The sequence below is a fragment of the Sarcophilus harrisii genome, chromosome 1, assembly GCF_902635505.1.
Source record: "Sarcophilus harrisii chromosome 1, mSarHar1.11, whole genome shotgun sequence".
Taxonomy (NCBI): domain Eukaryota; kingdom Metazoa; phylum Chordata; class Mammalia; order Dasyuromorphia; family Dasyuridae; genus Sarcophilus; species Sarcophilus harrisii.
In genome coordinates, this window is record NC_045426.1 from 217,770,171 (window position 1) to 217,791,051 (window position 20,881).

The window sequence follows — 20,881 nt, forward strand, 5'->3', positions numbered from 1 at the left end:
TTGCCTACTCTGCCCTGGTTGCAGGCCAATAGATCAGCAAAGTTACAAAACATCCAACAAAACCACAAAAGGTAAATAATGAACCCTGAAGCCCTGGAGTCTCAGGGGACTTGGCCACACCCACTCAGCATTGGGAGTCAGTCAGCATGATCCCAGTGCAGCTGCTGCCACATTGCTGTTGCCTGTTGAGGAAGCTTGGAAAACCTTCGTTGCCCTAAAAATAGATCCCAATTAAAAAAAAAAAAAAAAAACAAGTAAAAAGGCAAAGACAACTCTAACTATAGATAGCTTCTATAGCAAAAGAGAAGAACAGATTTCAAACCCGAGGAGACTAAAAGCAGATTGTCTCCAGATGAAGTCCCAAAGGGTGATATAACCTAGTCCCTGTCACACAAGGTCCTCTTAGAAGAAATTAAAAAGTGTAATGTCTGGACTAGCTCTCTGGAGGACCTGGGGATCAGCCCAAGTCCTTGGTCTTACTGAGGTAGTGAAGAAGGCAGAAAAGCTTCCACATGGCTGATCAAAGATGAAATCTGGAATCTGGCATCTTCTCTTGTGTCTGTGTCTGAGAGAGAGCATTCTGTATCTAAGGCTCCCTTAAATAACTCAATATGATTACATCACTACACCATTCTGAGTGTGCCAAACCATTACATTACCATACTAAATACTAAGTATATATACTTAACTATAAGTACCTTGCTGACCTAGATTTAGTACACCTTTTCAGAGTTCCAGCACTCTACATCTCCTGCTTTCTTTTGTTTTAGAACACAGGTGGTCATGCCATCCCTGATTTCTCTAGAAGGGAGGTGAAAACACCAAAGGGAAATGGGGAGTCAAACCAGATATTGTTAGCAGGTTCCTCTGGGCTGAAATTTGAAACAGGTATACATAAATCCATCAGCATGGGAAGTATTACACACACACATAGTAATATAACACAGGCTAGTAGTGATGTAACAACATGAATCAGCATAATGATATAACAAACAATATGAACATACATGTCCATAAGTCCTAGAAGGAAGGTATATAAATAACAATCACACATACACCTCCTTCAGCAGCCAAGAGATAGTCCAAAACCAATCAATTGTCCATTACTTTATGTATCAGGGAATCCAATGATCCCTGCAAGTTTTGAAGTCCTGCAACAATCTCACCATGTGTCAGGGAATTCAATGATTCCTGCAGAATTTGAAGTCCTACAACAATCTTATCATGTCTCAGAGAATTCAATAATTCCTGCTATTTTTAAAGTTCTGCAACAGTCTTATTAACAATTTTTAATGTTCATGAGTCAATTGCCATAACTGCCATGCTCTTTCAGTGTTGGGTATAATCAGCGATGGAATCACACAATGTTTCTTGGGTCTTCTCCTTCATTTCAAGGGTCTCCTCCACCTCTCTCCAATGGACAAGGCAAATATGGCTCGTTGGCACCCATCTGATTCCTTCTCCATCTGTAGAGATACAAGCAAACCCTCTCCCCAAGCAGTTAACCTATCTGGTCCCTTCCATTCACCACTTTCTGGGTCTCTCCATATCACCTGGCAATTATTTAAAGATAGTGAAGCTGCTTGCACTGGACACTGCTCTTCTGTTGGGTCTGCCAGAGCCAGTGCATCTTTGTCAAAAATCAAGAAGTTAATAGTATAAAGAGCTAAATTTAGAAGTTCTCTAGGGTTACCTGTGGCTCCCCCTTTCTTTTGTTTTTGGATAATGTCTCTGTTTCTTCTCTCTACTATTGCCTGTCCTTGAGGATTAAAGGATATGCCAGTGGTGTGTAAAATCTGACACTGTGCACAAAAGTGTGCAAAATGTTTAGAAGTATATGCAGGTCCATTATCTCTTTTTATTTCTTGTGGCACACCCATAATTGCAAATGCTATTAATCCTCTTATGCCAGACATGTAGGTGTCTGCCTTAATCTTTGGCCAGTGACTGGGCCAATTGGCACCTCTAATGACTGTACGATCTGCACCTGTGTCTACCAATCCTCCTAATGATATGCCATTTATATAGATACTAAACATAGAACAGTCAGCTGTCACAGCTGCTGTCCAGTATATTCCTGGATTCTGTTGCTTGGAGTTAGAATCTGGGCAACTGTCACCAGATTGCTTATTAAGAGTCTGTATCAGTAAACCTGATGCTACTACTACTTCTCCTGGAGGATAAGTCATATATTGTCTACTGTATTAGTGACTGGGATATTATCTACACATTCCCCAGTTTCCCATCATCAGTATATGGATAAACACTGTTTTGTAAGCGCTCTCAGGAGGTGAAATGGTCAAGCTAACTGTATCTGGAGACAAGGGATCCAGAGACTGGAGAAGAACAGATTTCACGTCTCCAGGAGATATCTCAGTAGTCCCAACTGCATACAACTCTATTCTCCCCAATTGTAATTCCTTTCTCCCATTAGGTTGCTTCTCAGGTGATTGATCATGTTGGAGTAATGACCTTCTAAAGACTCTCTGGGTGCAACATTGGGGGCCATCATGCCCCAAGTGATTTTGCCCTACAGCCAAGCCCCACTTTCCATTTCCCTAAGTCACTCTGTATTATGATGCCCAATGGAAGCCTCTGTTGCAATTTGGACATAGGGTTTAGGTCTTGTTCTCCCACCCTGTCTTCTAGGCCAACATTGAGCTTTCAGATGCTCTGCTTTACCACATTGAAAGCATTGGCAAGTCTCTCTGAAAGTCCTTTGCCAAAAGGGACCCTGTCTTCCATGTTCAGATCTTGGGAGGATATAGTCTGGCTATAAAAGATATTTGTGCCCACTGGGGCACAGCATTTTATGATCTTCTCTAAAGGAGCATTCCTTGTGTAGTCCTAGTATAATTTAGTATTTTCCTTAGCAAGTTATCTTGTCATAATTTCTGTTGCTACATTTTCACCAGCAGTTCGTAGACATCTGTCGGCAAATGTCCCACTAAATCAGCAAAGATTTCATTTGGACCTTGTGCTATTTTTGTGAAGGCTTCCCTCTTCTTATTTTCCTGGGGGATGACTCATGCTTTGATAGCAGCAGCAGCTCAAATGCTGCTATGGGGTAATTAATCTGCGCTAAAGTGTCTGCATAAAGACCTAAACTTGTTAGTTGGTCAGAGGTGATTGGTATATTAACTCCAGTTTGTCTATTTCTTTGGGCTTGTATTCTACAAAGTTCACTATACTTAGAAAACCACAACAAGTTTTGTCCAGGTTTTAAGTATGTCCTTGCTATAGATTTCCAATCATTAGAGCTTAACATTTCAACAAATTCTCTAATAACATCTTAACATAAGATGATGTAGACCCATAAATAATGCAAGCTTTTTTCAGATCTTTGATAATTTCCAAATTAAAGAGTACATTTTCTTTTTTCTTAACCTGAAGAGTCAGACTCTTCAATCACAGGGTACATTTCTATTTTTAAATCAGATATATCCTATCCTTCTTCTTTAGCTTTAATTAGTGCCCTTTGTAATTATGTCATGGGGGTAGACAAAACTCCTGCATGGGTGGTGCTGAGGGTGTCATTCCCCCCCACCCCCAACTCCTCCTCTTCCCTCTGCCCAAGGAAGGATAATTGAGGGAGGAGGGTTAGGAGATGGGGAATGCCCTAAAAGTGCCTGCTTGCTTGGGTGTAACTGAGCTGTGAAAGTAAGAAGCATCAAACTCTTGAAGTTTATAGGTATGGTACTTAAGACCCAACTCTCCATGCCTTTCAACTGCTTTGTCAGTACCATACCCCTCCTCTTTCTCCTTCTACTTCCTTGTCTGGCTGTTCTCCTTAGAACTTTTCCTTTTTTTTTTTTTTTTTAAGAACTTGTGGGATTCTTTAAAGCCAATTGTATTATATTATACATAAGATATGTTTCTTCAGGAATTGAACCAGGACCCATAGCTTCATAAAATTCAATTAGTTGCCACATTAGTTCCCACATATCTGACTCTAATTTTTCTTCCTTAGAAAACCAAGGAGATGTGTGCATTGTAATATATTTAAGAGTTCATTGCTCTGCTTCCATGTTACCAACAAACCTTGCTTCTTTATTAACCTAACTATGCATTTTACGTGCTTCTCTTGGAGTGGAGGAGGCTCTTAGTATTTTCCCTATTTCACCTAAAAAATGAATGTGACTAGTTTAGCCCTTACCAAATTTTACTGCTTGTCTATTTTTATACTCAGCCTATTTCTGGGTCACTGGGGACTTTTCCATTGAACTCAGCTGATCCCATCAGTCAAGCTGATTTGTACCCTGCTTTGCAAGGCCCTTTGTTTCTAATTAAAATTGAGCTGATTTATATAGGACCTCACCTAGAGCCCCATGTTTAGGCACCAAAATGTAATGACTGGATAAGTTCTCTGGAGGACCTAGGGATCAGCCCAAGTCCTTAGTCTTAGTGGGATAGTAAAGAAGGCAGGAGAGATGCCACATGGCTTGTCAAAGATGTAGTCTAGAATCTGAAGTCTTCTCTTGTTTCTGTGGCTGAGAGAGAACATTCATTGTCTGAGGCTTCCTTAAATACTTCAGTATGATTACATCACTACAGCACAACCATTACATGTGCAACCATTACATCACCATGCTAAGTACTAAGTATATACTTAAGTATAAGTACCTTGCTGACCTGGATTTAAGTACACATTTTCAGAGTTCCAGCCTTCTGCAAAAAAGGATCTTAATAAAGAGCTAGATGAAAAACAAGGAAAGGAAAGGAAAACTGCAAGAGGGTTTAGAAAAGGCATATAACTCATTAAAAGAGATTTAATTAAGTGGGAAAAGAAAACAACTCCCAGAAAACAGAATTTGTGAATTGGAAAAGGTAAATAACTTCCAGGAAAACAGAATTTGTGAAGTGGATAAAGAAAATAACTCTTAAAAAACAGAATTTGTGAAATGGAAAAAATTCCATAGAACAAAACAATTCATTTAAAAAGTCAATTGGACAAATACAAAAAGAAGTAAAAAAAAGTAAACAAAGAAAATAATTCATTAAAATCAGAATTGAACAAATGGAAATGAATGACTCATTGAGACATCAAGAATCAGTCAAGCAAAACCCAAAAAAGGAAAAATTAGAAAAAATGTAAAATACTTACTTTGGAAAACAACTGACCTGGAAAGTACATCTAGGAGAGACAATCTAAGGATTATTAGACTCCCTGAAAACCATGATGAAAAAAAGAGCCTAGACACTATTTTTCAGGATATTATTAAAGAGAACTTCCTGGATGTCATAGAATAAGAAAGTAAAATAGCCATTGATAGAATTCACTGAAAATATCCTGAAAGGGACCTCAAATTGAAAACTCCAAGGAATATCATGACTAAATTTTAGAACTATCACACCAAGGAAAAAATGCTACAAGCAGCTAGAAAAAAAAATTGGAATACTGAGAAGCCACAATAAGGATCACCCAGGACCTAACAGTTTCCACCTTAAAGGATCAAAGGGCCTGGAATCTGATATTCCAAAAGGCAAAGGAATTCGGAATGCAGCCAAGAATAAACTACCTGCTAAACTGAGCATTCAATGAAGCAGGTGAATTCCACTTATTTCTGATGAAAAGACCAGAGCTAGACAAAAAAATTTGACCTCCAAATATAGGATTCAAGAGAAGCATAAAAAGGTAAAAAGAATTCTTGAGAATTGTGTTTCTGTTATGAGTATACATAGAGAGTGCATGTATAATTTGATTTTACTGTTATAATATAAAAAAGAACTAGAAGTGGAAAGGGGATTATACTAGAAAAAGGGAAAAGTGGAGGTAAAATGAAGGAAATTACAACTCATGAAGAGTCAAGAGAAACCTATTACATTTGAGGGAAAGAACGGAGTGGGGTGAACATTGTGTGAATCTTATTCTCATCAGATTTGTCTCAAAGAGAAAATATTAGACATATTTGGTTTACAGAGAAATTTGTCTCACCTTATTGAAAAGAGGGAAAGGAAAGACAAAAAGGGAAGGGGTAGGCTAAATAGAAGGGAAAACAGAAATAGGAAGGGAAAGGTATAAGAAAGGGGGAGGGACTCTAAAGGGGGAGAGCTGCTTGAGACAAGTGGTGCTCATAAGTTAAATACTGGGGAGGAGGGAAAGGGAAAAAGGAAAGAGAAAAGTATAATCTGAGGATAATAAGATGGCAGGAGATACAGATTTAGTAGTTTTAACTGTAAATGTGAATGGGATGAACTCTCCCATAAAGTGAAAGTGGATAGCAGACTGGATTGAAAGCCAGAATCCTACAATATGTTGTTTACAAGAAACACATTTAAATAAGAGTGACACATACAGAGTAAAGGTAAAAGTCTGGAGCAGAATCTGTTATGCTTCAGGTGAAGTAAAAAAAGCAGGGGTAGCCATCCTGATCTCAGATCAAGCAAAAGCAAAAATTGATCTAATTAAAAGAGATAAGAAAGAAAACTATATCTTGCTAAGGAGTACCATAGATAATGAAGCAATATCAATGCTAAATATACATGCATCAAGTGATATAGCATGGAAATTCCTAAAGGAGAAGTTAAGAAAGCTGCAAGAAGAAATAGACAGCAAAACTATAATAGTGGGAGATCTCAACATTGCTCTCTCATAACTAGTATAAATCAAAGCACAAAACAAATAAGAAAGAAGTTAAAGAAGTAAATAGAATACTAGAAAAGTTAGGTATGATAGATCTTTGGAGAAAATGGAATGGAGACAGAAAGGAGTACAGTTTCTTCTCAGCAGTTCATGGAACCTATACAAAAATTGACTGTATATTAGGACACAAAGACCTCAAAATCAAGTGCAGAAAGGCAGAAATAGTAAATGCATTTTTTTTTCAGATCATGATGCAATAAAAATTACATTCAATTAAAAAGCCAGGGGAAAATAGACCAAAAAGTAATTGGAAACTAAACAATCTCATCCTAAAGAATGAATGGGTGAAACAGCAAATCATAGACACAATTAATAATTTCATTCAAGAGAATGACAATGAGACAACATAACAAAATTTGTGCGATGCACCCAAAGTGGTAATAAGGGGAAATTTTATATCTCTAGATGCTTGCTTGTATAAAATAGAGAAAGAAAATATCAATGAATTGGGCTTGCAATTTAAAAAGCTAGAAAAAGATCAAATTAAAAACTCAAATTCCAAACTCAAAATTCTAAAAATAAAAGGAGAGATTAATAAAATTGAAAGTTAAAAAAACTATTGTATTAATAAATAAAACTAAGAGTTGGTTTTATGAAAAAAACAACAAAATAGATAAACCTTTAGTAAATTTGATTAGAAAAAGGAAAGAGGAAAATCAAATTGTTAGTCTTAAAGATGAAAAGGAGAACTTTCCACCAATGAAGAGGAAATTAGAGCAATAATTAGGAGTTACTTTGCCCAACTTTATGCCAATAAATTTGATAACCTAAGTGAAATGGAGAAATACCTACAAAAATATAGATTGCCTAGATTAACATAGGTTGCTTAAATAGTCCTATTTCAGAAAAAGAAATAGAAAAAAAACTATTAAGCAACTCCCTAAGAAAAAAATCCCCAGGATTAGATGGATTTACATGTGAATTTTACCAAACATTTAAAGAACAATTAACTCCAATACTATATAAACTATTGAAAAAATAGGGAATGAAGGACTCCTACCAAATTCCTTTTATGACACAGACATGGTACTGATACCTAAATCAGGTAGGATGAAAACAGAGAAAGAAAACTATATCCCAATCTCCCTGATGAATATTTGTGTAAAAATCTTAAATAAAATATTAGCAAAGAAATTACTATTGGTATTGTGTGTCACCCTATTTACCTGAAGTTTCTTAAAAATACCATTTACAAAGGTTAATTTCATCTATTTACACTGGGAAGACTTCTTATATCCTTAGAAAGTAAGAATCCTTAATAAGTAAAAATAGCTATTCCATCTTTATAATCTCTCTATATAAATGTGTGGAATATATAGAGAGAAGGTGAAGAATTTACAGGAATGTATGAATTCTTTTTCTGTATTTTATTTTCATTATTTCTGTGTTTCCCCTATGACCTATATACTATGTGCAGGCTCATATTTACTTGAGCCTTAGATAGCTATAAACATATTTACTTAACCTGAGCTGATGACATTTATTAGTATTTAACATTTATCGATATTTAGTCTATTAGCTTGACCATTATCTGCTTGATTAAGCCTGAAGGCCTGATTTTCTCTTTCCTAGAAATCAGGAGATTTCGGGGAAATAGAAACCTTCCATTCCAATCTCTCCCAATAGCAACAACCAATTAGATGCCTTCCCCTCCCCTTCTCAGTGCTCTCTTACTTGTGATGTAATCTCTTTTATAAAAGCTATGTATCTTTACTACTTCTTTAGCCCTCCTACCATGAGCTTTCTCTTTCTTATCTCGTGATGGAACGGCTCATCCTCCAGAGGTTTTCAATAAATAATTTTTCTCCTTTTTACTGAATGCTCTCTGAGTAGTCATTTTGGGTAAGGGTCTTCTACATCCCTCACATAAATATAAATATCTATATATTATATCTATATCTTTATAATTTATATAAAGATATAGATATATAAATATAAATATCTATATTATATAATGTATGTATATCTTTATAATCTATCTATATAAAAAAGCTCTCTCTCTCACTTTATATATATATATATAAAAGCTATTCCCTTTTGTGAATTGGATGCTGAAATTTCAGTCTTAGAGATTAAAAATCTATTACCTTATCTACCAGACCATCAATAAGAAATCTACTCACTGGACAAAACATGCTGTTTTGTAATCTTGTGACATCTAGAATTTTTTTTTAAATTGGTAATATTTTTGCTAACTCTCCTACTTCACCTTTTCTCTGACCTTCCCTTTTTTCAGAAAATGGTGGCAAAATCACTGATAAAGGCATATTAAATTTGTCAACTGCATATGAATTGACCTCCAACTTGTGGGTGGCCAGGAACTGAGCAAAGTAGGCTAGAAACAGGAGAGTCAGGACACATGTGCCAGAGTCCCATCCCTAGTGGGTGGGAACCAAAGACAGTATGAGGAGATTTGGATACTTATATCAATGGCTGCACAGTGAACTGGAGCTTTGACAATGAGGGGTAACAGCAACTATGTGACAAATTTGATTCATAGCAAGGTTTCAGGACCAGAAACAATTCTGGGATTTTGCCACGGCTGAGAGCACAAAGGGTTGTTACAATGCTTGGCTCAGGGTGCAGCCTTGCTGGGTCTTAGCTCTGGAAAACAGGTGTCTCCTAATATCTTGACACATTGTTTTCACTTGAGAATATTTTTTAAAATAAATATTGCTTGAAATTTTTCATTAGATAGTATAATTTGTTACCATGTAATTAAACTTCTAAATAGCCATTTTACTATAAAATCACATTCCTTTTTTATTGATGTCTAGCTTGGATTAAATTGGAATTGAAAATTCCATGAGAATATAGCTTGAACTAAATCAGGCAAGTGTCAACATTGAAATTTGTTCATTTAAGACTACAGCTTAGTCAAGTGACCAAGATGTTGTAGGTGAATAAACAGAGTAAAGGGTGGAATTAAGGCTAAAGCAGATGCAGTAATAAAACTAATACTAATAATATTTATATAGCTTTTTAAAGTTCACAAAGCATTTTATGTTGTATTATTTGATCTTCTTAACAATTCTGTTAAGTAGGTGCTATTGCTGTCTTTATTTGACAGATAAGAAACTGAGATTGAAAAGGATTAAATTACTCGCTTTTATCTGAAAAGTGATTCAAACTATTGTGCTCTTAGGCTAACTGGTATTGGTGGAAATACTTGGGAATACTGGTGGGTAGGCCACCCTAGGAAGAAGTAACAGATAATAGAGCCTGTATAGAAAATGGAATGGACAAGTTATGCAGTTATCAGGATGTGAGTAGGGCTTAGGAATCAGGAAGAGAAATGACAGAAGAGCCCACTCAAGATCAGAAAAAAAAAATAGATGGGATTGCTTCTGGAGAGATAAATTACCACTTAAGGTTTACTGATAATGGTTATCCTTCATTTCCTCCTCTTCTTAAGACATTTCTTTTCTTTTCTTCTTTTTTTTAATAATAGCTTTTTATTTTCAAAATATATGCAAAGATAGTTTCAACATTCACCCTGCAAAACCTTGTGTTCCAAATTTTTCTTCCTTCCTCTACTCCTTCTTTTAGACAGCAAGTAATCCAATGTAGGTTAAACATGTGCAATTATTCTATACATATTTCCACATTTATCATGTTGCACAAGAAAAATAAGATGAAAAAGGGGAAAAATGAGAAAGAAAATAAAAAACAAGTAAACAACAACAAAAAAGGTGAAAATTGTTGTGATCCACATTCAGTCCTCTCTCTGGGAGTAGATGTCTTTCTCCATCCCAAGTCTATTGGAACTGGCCTGATCACCTCATTGTTGAAAAGAGCCAAGTCCATCACAGTTGATCATCACATAATCTTGTTGTTGCTGTGTACAATGTTCTTTTGGTCCTACTCACTTCACTAAGCATCAGTTCATGTAAACCTCTCCAGGTCTTTAAAATACTTTTTCTAAAATGGAACCATATAAAAATCCAAACAAGCCCTATCTCCCATCAAAGTACATTCCCTTGTGAAATTTAAGCAAAATCACCGAATAATACATTACATTTTTACTTTTAGAGTTACTAAATGCAAATGAAAGGGTATTTACTTTAACTTGGATCACATGGTAATGTCATTGTGCATTTTATTTTATCAGAATTTTGTTGCTTCTCCATGTTGATGTCATTTGCATTGTTACCTTTCTTTGTGTATATTATTGTTTTTTCTCTGTTTTCTCTGTTTCATACCATATCTATCTTCCAAATTCCTATGAATTCATCCTGTATGTTATCCAGACTATAGGAGGAGACTAACTGAGGTCCTGGTATACAGAGTCCTAGTTCAGGAACCAAAGCTAAAGATATGAGTAGATAGAAGAAAATTCCTAATACAATGAAGAAATTCTATGGATAGGAAATCTCAAAACAAACTCCTAGAAAAATATATAAGAACTCTTCAATAATTACAAATAGATTCTAGGGGGAAAATGCATTGGCTATAAAGACTCCAGGTATAGATGGAAAAAATGAAGAAAGAGCTGAAACAAGAAATAAAAAATAAAATTAGAGCACTATAGAGAGAATAAACAGTTTCTAATAAATGATAGAAACCCTTACCCAAGTGATGGACACTGGAAAAAATAGATTACAGCAAACAGAACTTGGAAATTAAATGTTATATATTAGAATAACATCAAATGACAGAAAAATAAAAAGAATAGAAGTTTCTATGATAAAAACTGAACTGGAAAATAAGATAAGGACAGATAATTTAAAGATCATTCAATTCTCTGAAAACTATAACCAAATCAAAAAAAAAAAAAAACCCAACTTAGACACAATATTCAAAAAATTAGGAAAGAAAATTTTGCAAACCAGAGAGGGAAATGAAAACAGAAAGTACTCACATATTCAAACTTTATGTAGAAATATCTCACTTTAAAAAATTGTTGTGCCTGATCTTTTCGTAGAACAATTTGTGTAGATCATTTTATCCTTTTATATTTTATTTAATGCATATTAAAAATTTGTTACAACTTTGTGATATAGAAATTTGAAATCTACAGTAAAGTAACATAAGGATATTTATTGACTGATAAAAATTTTACAACACTTATATTTATAACAAAATAAAAACCATGATAACAAATAATATAATGTATGACCTTATTTTTGGTAAAATGCTATTTAAAGCATAATATCATTGATAATGTTAGTAGTACTTATAATTTTTCAGAATCTAATCAAGATTGAAATTTTGGGGTTTTTTTTAACAGGTACAGCAGAAAAGACTATTTCATACAAAAAATGTTAAAAGAAGTAATACAACATGTTAGATAAATTTGTTAGATAACTTTATAGAGAAAGAAAACTTTGTTAGATAAATCAGACAACTTGTTATTCACCCATAGCCAAAATATAATAAGATTTTCAAGTTTATATGCTTGTTTCAACATCATGTCTATTAAACATTCTTTTTCAGATGGAGTAAAATCAAATGAATCATATTTGTTCTTGTCAAATGGGTTTCTATTCCATTAATATTTAGAAGTACCTGGGTCTTTAAAATAAAAATGGAATTGCTTTTATAGAATAGCCAAGTAATTAATAAATAGGTCTTCTATTTTATTTGCAGGAGTGTATATATTTAAGTTGAGAAACATAAAAATATTATTTTGTAAATGTGATATCCATAATGAGAAGCAGCCATAGTATAGTGGATAGAGAGTTGGGCTTGTTTTTATGGAAATGTTTTACATAACTTCACAAGTGGCTTCTTAATTGTTTGTGTGTGTGATGGTGGGGGGAGATAAGGGAGAGAATCAAATACTCAAAATTTTTTTAAACAAATATACAAAAAAATTTGTTTTTGAATATAAAATAAAATTGAGAGTTGATCTTGGAGCCAAGAACTCTGGGTGTACTACTCTAGAGAAGTCACTTTACCTTTCCATATACCAGGCAACTCTATAAGGCTGTATGCTGAGAGACACCACCAGTAAAGGCATTTTCCTCATCTAGGAGTTCCCTCTATCAATGAAATCAAGAGTCTTGTACCTATCACTATTAAGCATAGTTCTAATTTTTTCACAAATGAAAATTAGAATTAGAAGACAAAGTGAAAGTCACTAGGAATCAGGGTCAGTTCTTTGCTATATGAGAGATGAACTCTTGAAATATTCCAAAAGACCTAAGATAAAGGTTTATAACCAAGAATAATATACACTGAAATAAACATATGGATTTGAATAGAATAGGGAACATTCAAGGATTCCTAATAAAAAGACCAGAACTGAGAAATTTAAAAAGATGAATGAGCAAAGGGAAAAAAGATGATGTACTTACATTCTCAGAAGAGAATAAAAGTATTCCTTCAGAATTCTTTCTTGAAGAGACATAGAGGAGATTTGAAAAAGACAAATACAAAATCTAGGTGGGTTTTTGTTCTGTTTTGTGAATTTTAAGAAAGGAAAGAAAAAGTTTTGGTACCCAAGATACAGGTACATAGATAGATAGCTAGATGGAAAGAAATATTACATATGATGTATTATAATTAAACACAATTATAATACTATACACACACACACACACACACACAGAATTGATACAAATCAATCTGACATAAGCAAGTACCATTCTACAATATATAAGTTCAAAAACTGCAAATAGTTCTCAAATGTTGAAAGACTAGTTATCAATAATTTACATGAAAAAATGCTCCAAATCATTAATAGAAGAAATGCAAATTAAAACAACTCTGCAGTTCTACCTCACATTCATAAAATAGACAAAAATGACCAAAAAGAAAAAAATTACTTGAGTTGGAGGAGCTATAAAATGTCAGACACTTTAATGAATTGTTGGTGGATCTGTGAAGTGATTTAGATATTCTAGAAAGCAACTTAGATCTGTACCATAAAAGTCTCTAATCTGTCCTTATTCTCCAAGAGAGGTTCAGTTCCTTAAGAATGCAGAGGTTAATCAATCTGTAGTAATTTATTGTAGATGTTTAGAACACTTGCTTCTGAAATAATGGAATTGGGGGTCCTTTCTTTCCATTTCTGAGCATGTACAAGTATTCTGTGATTAATTCCTGTTGATTTACTTCATGATAATGGAAAGCCTTTTTAGTTGACTGATGAGCTGAAAGTGAGTGGGCATACAAAGGCACCAACAGGCCAAATCTCTTTTATTTCCTTCTTTCTAGCCAGAAGGTGCAAGGAGGACTTCCAGAAATTTGGCAGGGAAAATCTCTGGTGAGGCAGACATTAAAGGAATCCTCTCACTGGGTCGGTCCATGAATACTTGGTCTCCCAGACAAACCTGTGTCTACAATATGGCTGGATCCTGTTTGATTCTTTCCTTTAGGTCAAGATTCATCTATTATAACTTCTTCCATTTAGTTAATGAAGAAACAGCATGTTCTTGTTGCCACAAATATCACTGGACAACTGATTTGTAGGGTAGGAAGATACTGCCAAAATCCTGATGAGATACCAGCTTTTTTCGGCATCTGAGAGTCCCTATACCACATATATAAAAACAATGCTGACCTAGGCTTTTTTTTTTTCCCTGAGGCAATTAGGGTTAAGTGACTTGCCCAGGGTCACACAGCTAGGAAGTGTTACGTGTCTGAGATCAAATTTGAACTCAGGTCTTCCTGACCTCAGAGCTAGTGCTCTATCTACTGCACCACCTAGCTGCCACCTAGCTGCCCCCTAGGCTTACAGGCTATTAAATTAACCATTATATTGCAGAGATTAATATGAGGGAAAACAAAGACAGCCAGGTCAGACTTATTTGTGGTAGAGTTGTACAAGTTCATAGAGTCTTTTACCTGGGTGACTTTCTATATCTGTATATAATTGTATTCCCCTGGTTTGAATGAGATTTTGTGGAAAATCTCACGTAATAAGATGCGCTGAAGGAGTTAAAGCTAAATATGTACTGAAAGGTTATAAAATGATGATCTGGTATCATAAGGTCAGTGACAGCTGAGATCTTGATGATACTTTCCTTAGTCTCTTGGACATACTTGTGTCAGAAGTCATAGGAACTTGTAGTCAGAGCTTGTGGGATCCTGATGGTTTCAAACATGGTGAACAATAAGCAGGGACAATCACTATCAAGAAAAATATTTTTGGTTGCAACACTCATAAATTATTAATGAATTAACTTTTCTTGCTATGATCTTATGCTTTTTTGCCTGGCTTTGACAGTTCCCTCTTCCTTTTTTTTTTTTAAAGGAATCTTTCCCTTAAGGAATTCCCATTCCCAGTGATAGCTCATCAAAGGAACATATGAATAGCTGACACTATGTAATGCTTTGACATTTGGCATTCCCGTGGCATTATCCTACCTCCAATGCAGAATAAATTGTCAGAGCATGAAATTGGTATTTTTACATATTCTTAATGTACAGATGTCAGTCTGAAACCCTTCACTAGTATTACGATTTCACTGTTTGATTTATTCTCCTTATACACACAGACCTGTTTTGTGGATTGTTTTGTTTTGTTTTATTATTATTTTGGGGAGTTACATGGAAAGAAGACAAAACTTTAATCATTTTAGTTAGTAGTTTTGTTCAAAAGATAAAAGTAAACTCTACATCACTATGTAGAGTCTAAGAGGGAATTATAAGCCTAAGAAGCATTCCTCAGTGTTTGGCAACTGTGTTCTGGTAGAATAATAAAAAACAACCTTTATTTACAGAACAAGAGTACAATCAGTAACCATTTTATGATGCCATATTTATTGGCGTGTTCCAAATAAAATCCGTTTGTAGTTTACAATATTTGTTATTCTATGCTAATTACCATGAAAGAACATGCTAATCTTATGGGAGGGTTAGCATTTTAAAAAATAACATCAGTGGATAATTGAAAAGTTGTGCATACTTAGAATTTGACATTGTGCACAGATGATTGTAAACTATAAGGATGTTTTAATATTGAAATATTTAGTAAACATAAAAAGTTGTTTTTTTACAGATTGTTTCTTTTCCCTCCCATTCTTTTTCTCTATGTGGAATCACAAGATAATATAGAATGAATAACATGAGTTGAATATATACCATATAAAGGCAGTAGATCGCCTCAGTACTATAGATCTCAGAATTTTTATCTTGGCATAACCCTGTCTAGATTTCCTTTATTTTAAGTTCTAATGATTTGACCGTGAATGGGCTTTGCTTTTTCCCTCATTCCTTAAGGACTTGTATGATTTGTTTGTTTCTTTTTAAAAAATATATGTAACAATCATTAGCATACATACATGCAAAGAATGAAAAAGAAGATGGTATAAGTAATGATATACTTGTGCTAACATAATTGAGTAGGGAGGAGAGGAGACAATCAGATTAAGTGACTTGCCCAGGATCACATAGCTAGAGTGTATCTGAGACTTAGATTTGAACTCAGGTCCTCTTGACTCCAGGGACAGTAGTCTACCCATTAGATCACTAGCAGCATAGGGATTTTGACAAGTATACATTAAATTAAAAAGTCAAGAACAAAATTGTTATGTGTTCTTTTCTTTTGATATTTTTTTAGCATCTTTTTTTTTTATTACAGCTTTTTATTTACAAGATATATGCATGGGTAATTTTTCAGCATTGACAATTGCAAAACCTTTTGTTCCAACTTTTCCCTTCTTTTCCCCTATTCCTTCCCCCATGGCAGGTTGACCAATACATGTTAAATATGTTAAAAGTATAAGTTAAATACAATATATGTATACATGTCCAAACAGTTATTTTGCTGTACAAAAAGAATCAGACTTTGAAATAGTGTACAATTAGCCTGTGAAGGAAATCAAAAATGCAGGCAGACAAAAATAGAGGGATTGGGAATTCTACGTAGTGGTTCATAGTCATCTCCCAGAGTTCTTTCACTGGGTATAGTTGGTTCAATTCATTACTGCTCTATTGGAACTGATATGGTTCATCTCATTGTTGAAGAGGGCCACATACATCAAAATTGATCATCATAAGTATATAATGATCTTCTGGTTCTGCTCATTTCACTCAGCATCAGTTCATGTAAGTCTCTCCAGGCTTTTCTGAAATCATCCTGCTGGTTATTTCCTATAGAACAATAATATTCCATAATATTCATATACCACAATATATTCAAACATTCTCCAAATGATGGGCGTTCACTCAATTTCAGTTTCTGGCCATCTTGATATTCTTTTATGCAATTTAAAATGTTTTATAGATGCTCTTTTCTTTCTTTTAAAAGTTTTTGGCATCTTTGTCTCAACACACTCCCTATCCCAAACAGAAACTTCCACTTACACAGCCACCATACCAGTTCAGTCCCTCAGCATCTAGATTAAAGAATTTTCTATTGAGTCTCTATTCCTGAAGCTTTTCTCCCCCCTCCTTTACAATTCATTCTCTATATAGTTGGCTAAGTGATTTTCCTCAAAGATCTTATCATGTTACCCTTTCTGCTCCCTTCCAATAAACTACAGTATGACCTATATGATCAAATATAAATTCCTTTGTTTGACATTTAAATCTTTTCACAATCTAGCCCCTTCATACTTTCCAGTGTTTTTAGACATTATTCATTTCATTCTGTAACTGACCATTAATCATTGTTCTGAACACAGAACACCTCATCTCCCATCTCCATGCCTTTGTATTAGCTGTCTTCTATGGCTGAAGTGCACCATTTCTTCCTTACCCTTTCTTCTGAATGCCTGATTTCTTTCAGAACTCAGCTCAATTATTACCCTCTGCATGGATCCTTTCCTTAACTCCCTAGTTCTTAGTCACTGTCTTCCAAAACTACTTGTGTGTGTGTCTGTTAATGTGTGTGTATACACATGAATATGTGTGTAAATAGATACACAGAAATACATATATTTGTATATATATTATATATGCTTTTATACATGTACTACCATTTTGAATGTATTAGATATATATACTTACACAGGTTCATATATAAGAGGTAGCTGGTGGAGTAGTACATAGGGTTAGGAATAACAGAGTTCAAATCTAAACTCACTTAGTAGCTGTGTGACCTCCAGGGTTGTTGTGAGGATCAAATGAGATAATATTTGTAAAAAATTCTTAGCCTGACATAAAGAATTATATAAATGTTTATATTCCATTATCTCCCTCTTTAAGGGCAATAACTCTTTTCAATTTTATTGTATTCCCAGTGCTTGGCATTTGACACATTATAAATGTTTAACAAATCCTTATTGAGTGATTCTTACAGTAAAATAATATTCTAATTCATTCATATACCATAATTTATTTAACCATTTCCCAGTTGATACCTATTTTATATTGAGTTGTGTTTTCCAGCACAAAACACTTTTACAAATAGACTCATACTTGTGTGATTTATTACTGTTTTTTTGATCCTAAATCAATAGTATCAAATTATTTTTGGTCCACAGATTATTTTAAGAGATAAGAAAAGCTACATGAATTTCTTATTGGATTTATATTCAATAAAATAACTGAGAACTGGCCAATAAGGCCTTTATGAATCTGTGCAGATGCTCAGCTGATGCAGTCTCCATGTGGCTTGTAGACACAGACACAGACAGGTTCTTAGTCGCTCTGAAGATTGATTAGGCATTACAAATGTACCAGTTTTACAGAACTTGTTCCTTCTATTGCTTTGACTTCTCCAACCTAGCCACATTCTGATGAGAGAAAATGCTACAAGGGGAGAAGAATCAGGTCTTTCTCCTCTGAGAGCAACACCTGGCTCACCAAATGAGTCTCAGGTCTTCTCTGTGTTGAAAGGTCAAGAAAGTAAGCTACCTTAGGTTGGAGCCGAATTTCTTCACTGAGACCTTCCCCAAAGGATGACCATTGAGATTCAGCCTAGCAATAGCAGAAAAATGGACTTTGCCAATAGCAGTGTGACATTTGAAGTGAACTTAAGGGAGATCAGTGTTATATATAACTGGTATTAAATTAAAGACTATTGTCTCCAGAGATTAAGGTTGTAGAATAGAACATTTGCCCCTAGGCTAAATTAGGGGGAAAGTGTATTTCTGTTATATTTTTTAAATAAATATCCCATTGTAAAAATTAATTTATGTTAATTGGGTAAATGAAACTGGGCTCGAATAGCTGACAGTTAACAGTGGGAAAACCAAACAAGAAGAGGAACTAAAAGATTAGGGAAAAAAAAACATTCTCCCTTAGGCATTTCTTTATATAATAAATGAGGAAATATAGCCAGCCTTTCTGTGAAGAGTAAAGGCTAGAATAGACATTCTTTTAAAATATAGATTATTTATTTTCCAAATTCTCTTTCTCCCTTACAATCCTCCACCATCCACTGAGAAAACTTGATATCAGTTATACATGTGAAATTATGCAAAACATTTCCACATTGGCCATGTTGCAAAAAGTAAAGCAAGAAAAACACAGAAAAGTAAAGAAATTATGCTGCAGTCTGCATTCAGATTTTATCACTTCTCTCTCTGAAGGTAGATAACATTTTTCTTCACAATCTCATTAGAATTGTCTTAAATCACTGTATTGATCAGAGTAGCTGTCTTTCATAGTAGATCATTGTTACAAAATTGCTATTAAAATATACAATGTTCTTCTGTTCTGCTCACTTCACTTTGTATCATATAAGTCTTCCCAGATTTTTCTGCAATCATCTCCCTCAACATTTCTTTCTTTTTTATAATACCTTTTTTATTTTTCAAAATACATGCAAAGACAGTTTTCAATATTCATCTTTTTTAAATTTAAATTAATTAATTAATTTTTATTAAAGCTTTTTATTTACAAAACACATGCATGGGTAATTTCTCAACACTGACTCTTGAAAAACTTTTTGTTCCAAAATTTTCTCTCCTTCTCTACACCCCCTCCCTTAGATGGCAGGTAGTCCAATACATCAATATTCATCCTTGCAAAACCTTGTGTTCCATACTCTTCTCCCTTCTTTCTCCCTGCCCCCCACAGCAAGTAATCCAATATGAGTTAAATATGTGCAATTCTTTTAAACATATTTTCACATTTATTATGCTGCACAAGAAAAATCAGATCAAAATCCCTCATCACTTCTTATAAATATATTTCTATTAAAATATGAAACACAAGAGGGTGATGCAGACTCTCTGTGGCAGAGAATAGAGGGGGAGGATTCTACAGAAGTGTTGGTTACTCTGCCCTGGTTGCAAGCTAGGAGATCAGCGGAGAAGTTATAAAACATCTAACACAAACACAAAAGGTAAATAGTGAATCCCAAAAAGCTGGAGTTTCATGACCTGGCCACACCCACCCAGCAATAGGAGTGAGTCTACACTGACCCAATGAAGCCATGCTGCTTGTAGAGGAAGCTTGGAAAACCTCCCTTACCCTAAAAGCAGATCCCATTTTTTTTAAATGAGTAAAAAGGGAAAGAAAACTCTCACCGCAGATAGTTTTTATGGTGAAAGGGAAGAACAGATTTCAAACCTTGAGGAGACTAAAAGTGGATTGTCTCCAGATGAAGCCCCAAAGGGTGATATAAATTGGTCCCCACACCAGGCTCTCCTGTAAGAAATTTAGAAGGATTTTAAAAGAGAGAAGAAAAATAGGGAAAGGAAATGAAAACTTTGCAAGAGGGTTTGGAAAAGACATATAACTCATTAATATTTGGCAAAATGGAAAAAGAAAACTACCTGAAAAACAAAATTTTTGAAATAGAAAAGGGTAAATAACTCCCAGGAAAACAGAATTTTTGGAAAAAGAAAACAACTCCTTAAAAAACAGAATTTGTGAAATGAAAAAAAAATTCCATAGAACAAAACCACTTATTTAAAAACTCAATTGGACAAATACAAAAAGAAGCAAAAAAGAAAGTAAATGAAAATAATTCCCTAAAAATCAGAACTGAACAAATGGACATGAATGACTCAATGAGACATCAAGAATGTCAAACAAAACTAAAAAAAAAAAAAAAAAAAAAAAAAAAATAGAAAAAAAATATAAAATAACTACTTGGGAAAACAACTGACCTGGAAAATAGATCTAGAAGAGATAATCTAAGGATTATTAGACTCCCTAAAAACCATGATGAAAAAAAAGAGCCTAGACACTATTTTTCAGGAAATCATCAAAGAAAACTGCCCTGATGTCATAGAATTAAAAGGTAAGATAGCCATTGAAAGAATTCACCAAACACCTCTTGAAAGAGACCCCAAAATTAAAACTCCAAGGAATGTCATGCCTAAATTCCAGAACTCTCCGATTTCTTCCAGGAAAGAAGATGGGCATGCAATGAAACAGGTGAATTCCATTTAT

The 20,881-nt window shown here is 34.4% G+C and overlaps 1 long non-coding RNA gene across 2 annotated transcripts in view; it reads left to right on the top strand.

Annotated features, from left to right (window-relative positions):
• LOC116419086 overlaps window positions 1-20,881 on the top strand; it is a 44,930-nt gene that overhangs the window by 12,855 nt on the left and 11,194 nt on the right. The window contains exon 3 of one of the 2 annotated variants that reach the window (XR_004229337.1): window positions 20,839-20,879. The exons of the other annotated variant lie outside the window; for it this stretch is intronic. This is a non-coding gene — a long non-coding RNA (uncharacterized LOC116419086). Of the gene's footprint in view, window positions 1-20,838; window positions 20,880-20,881 lie in introns of those variants that run through there. 2 annotated transcript variants of the gene reach the window in all.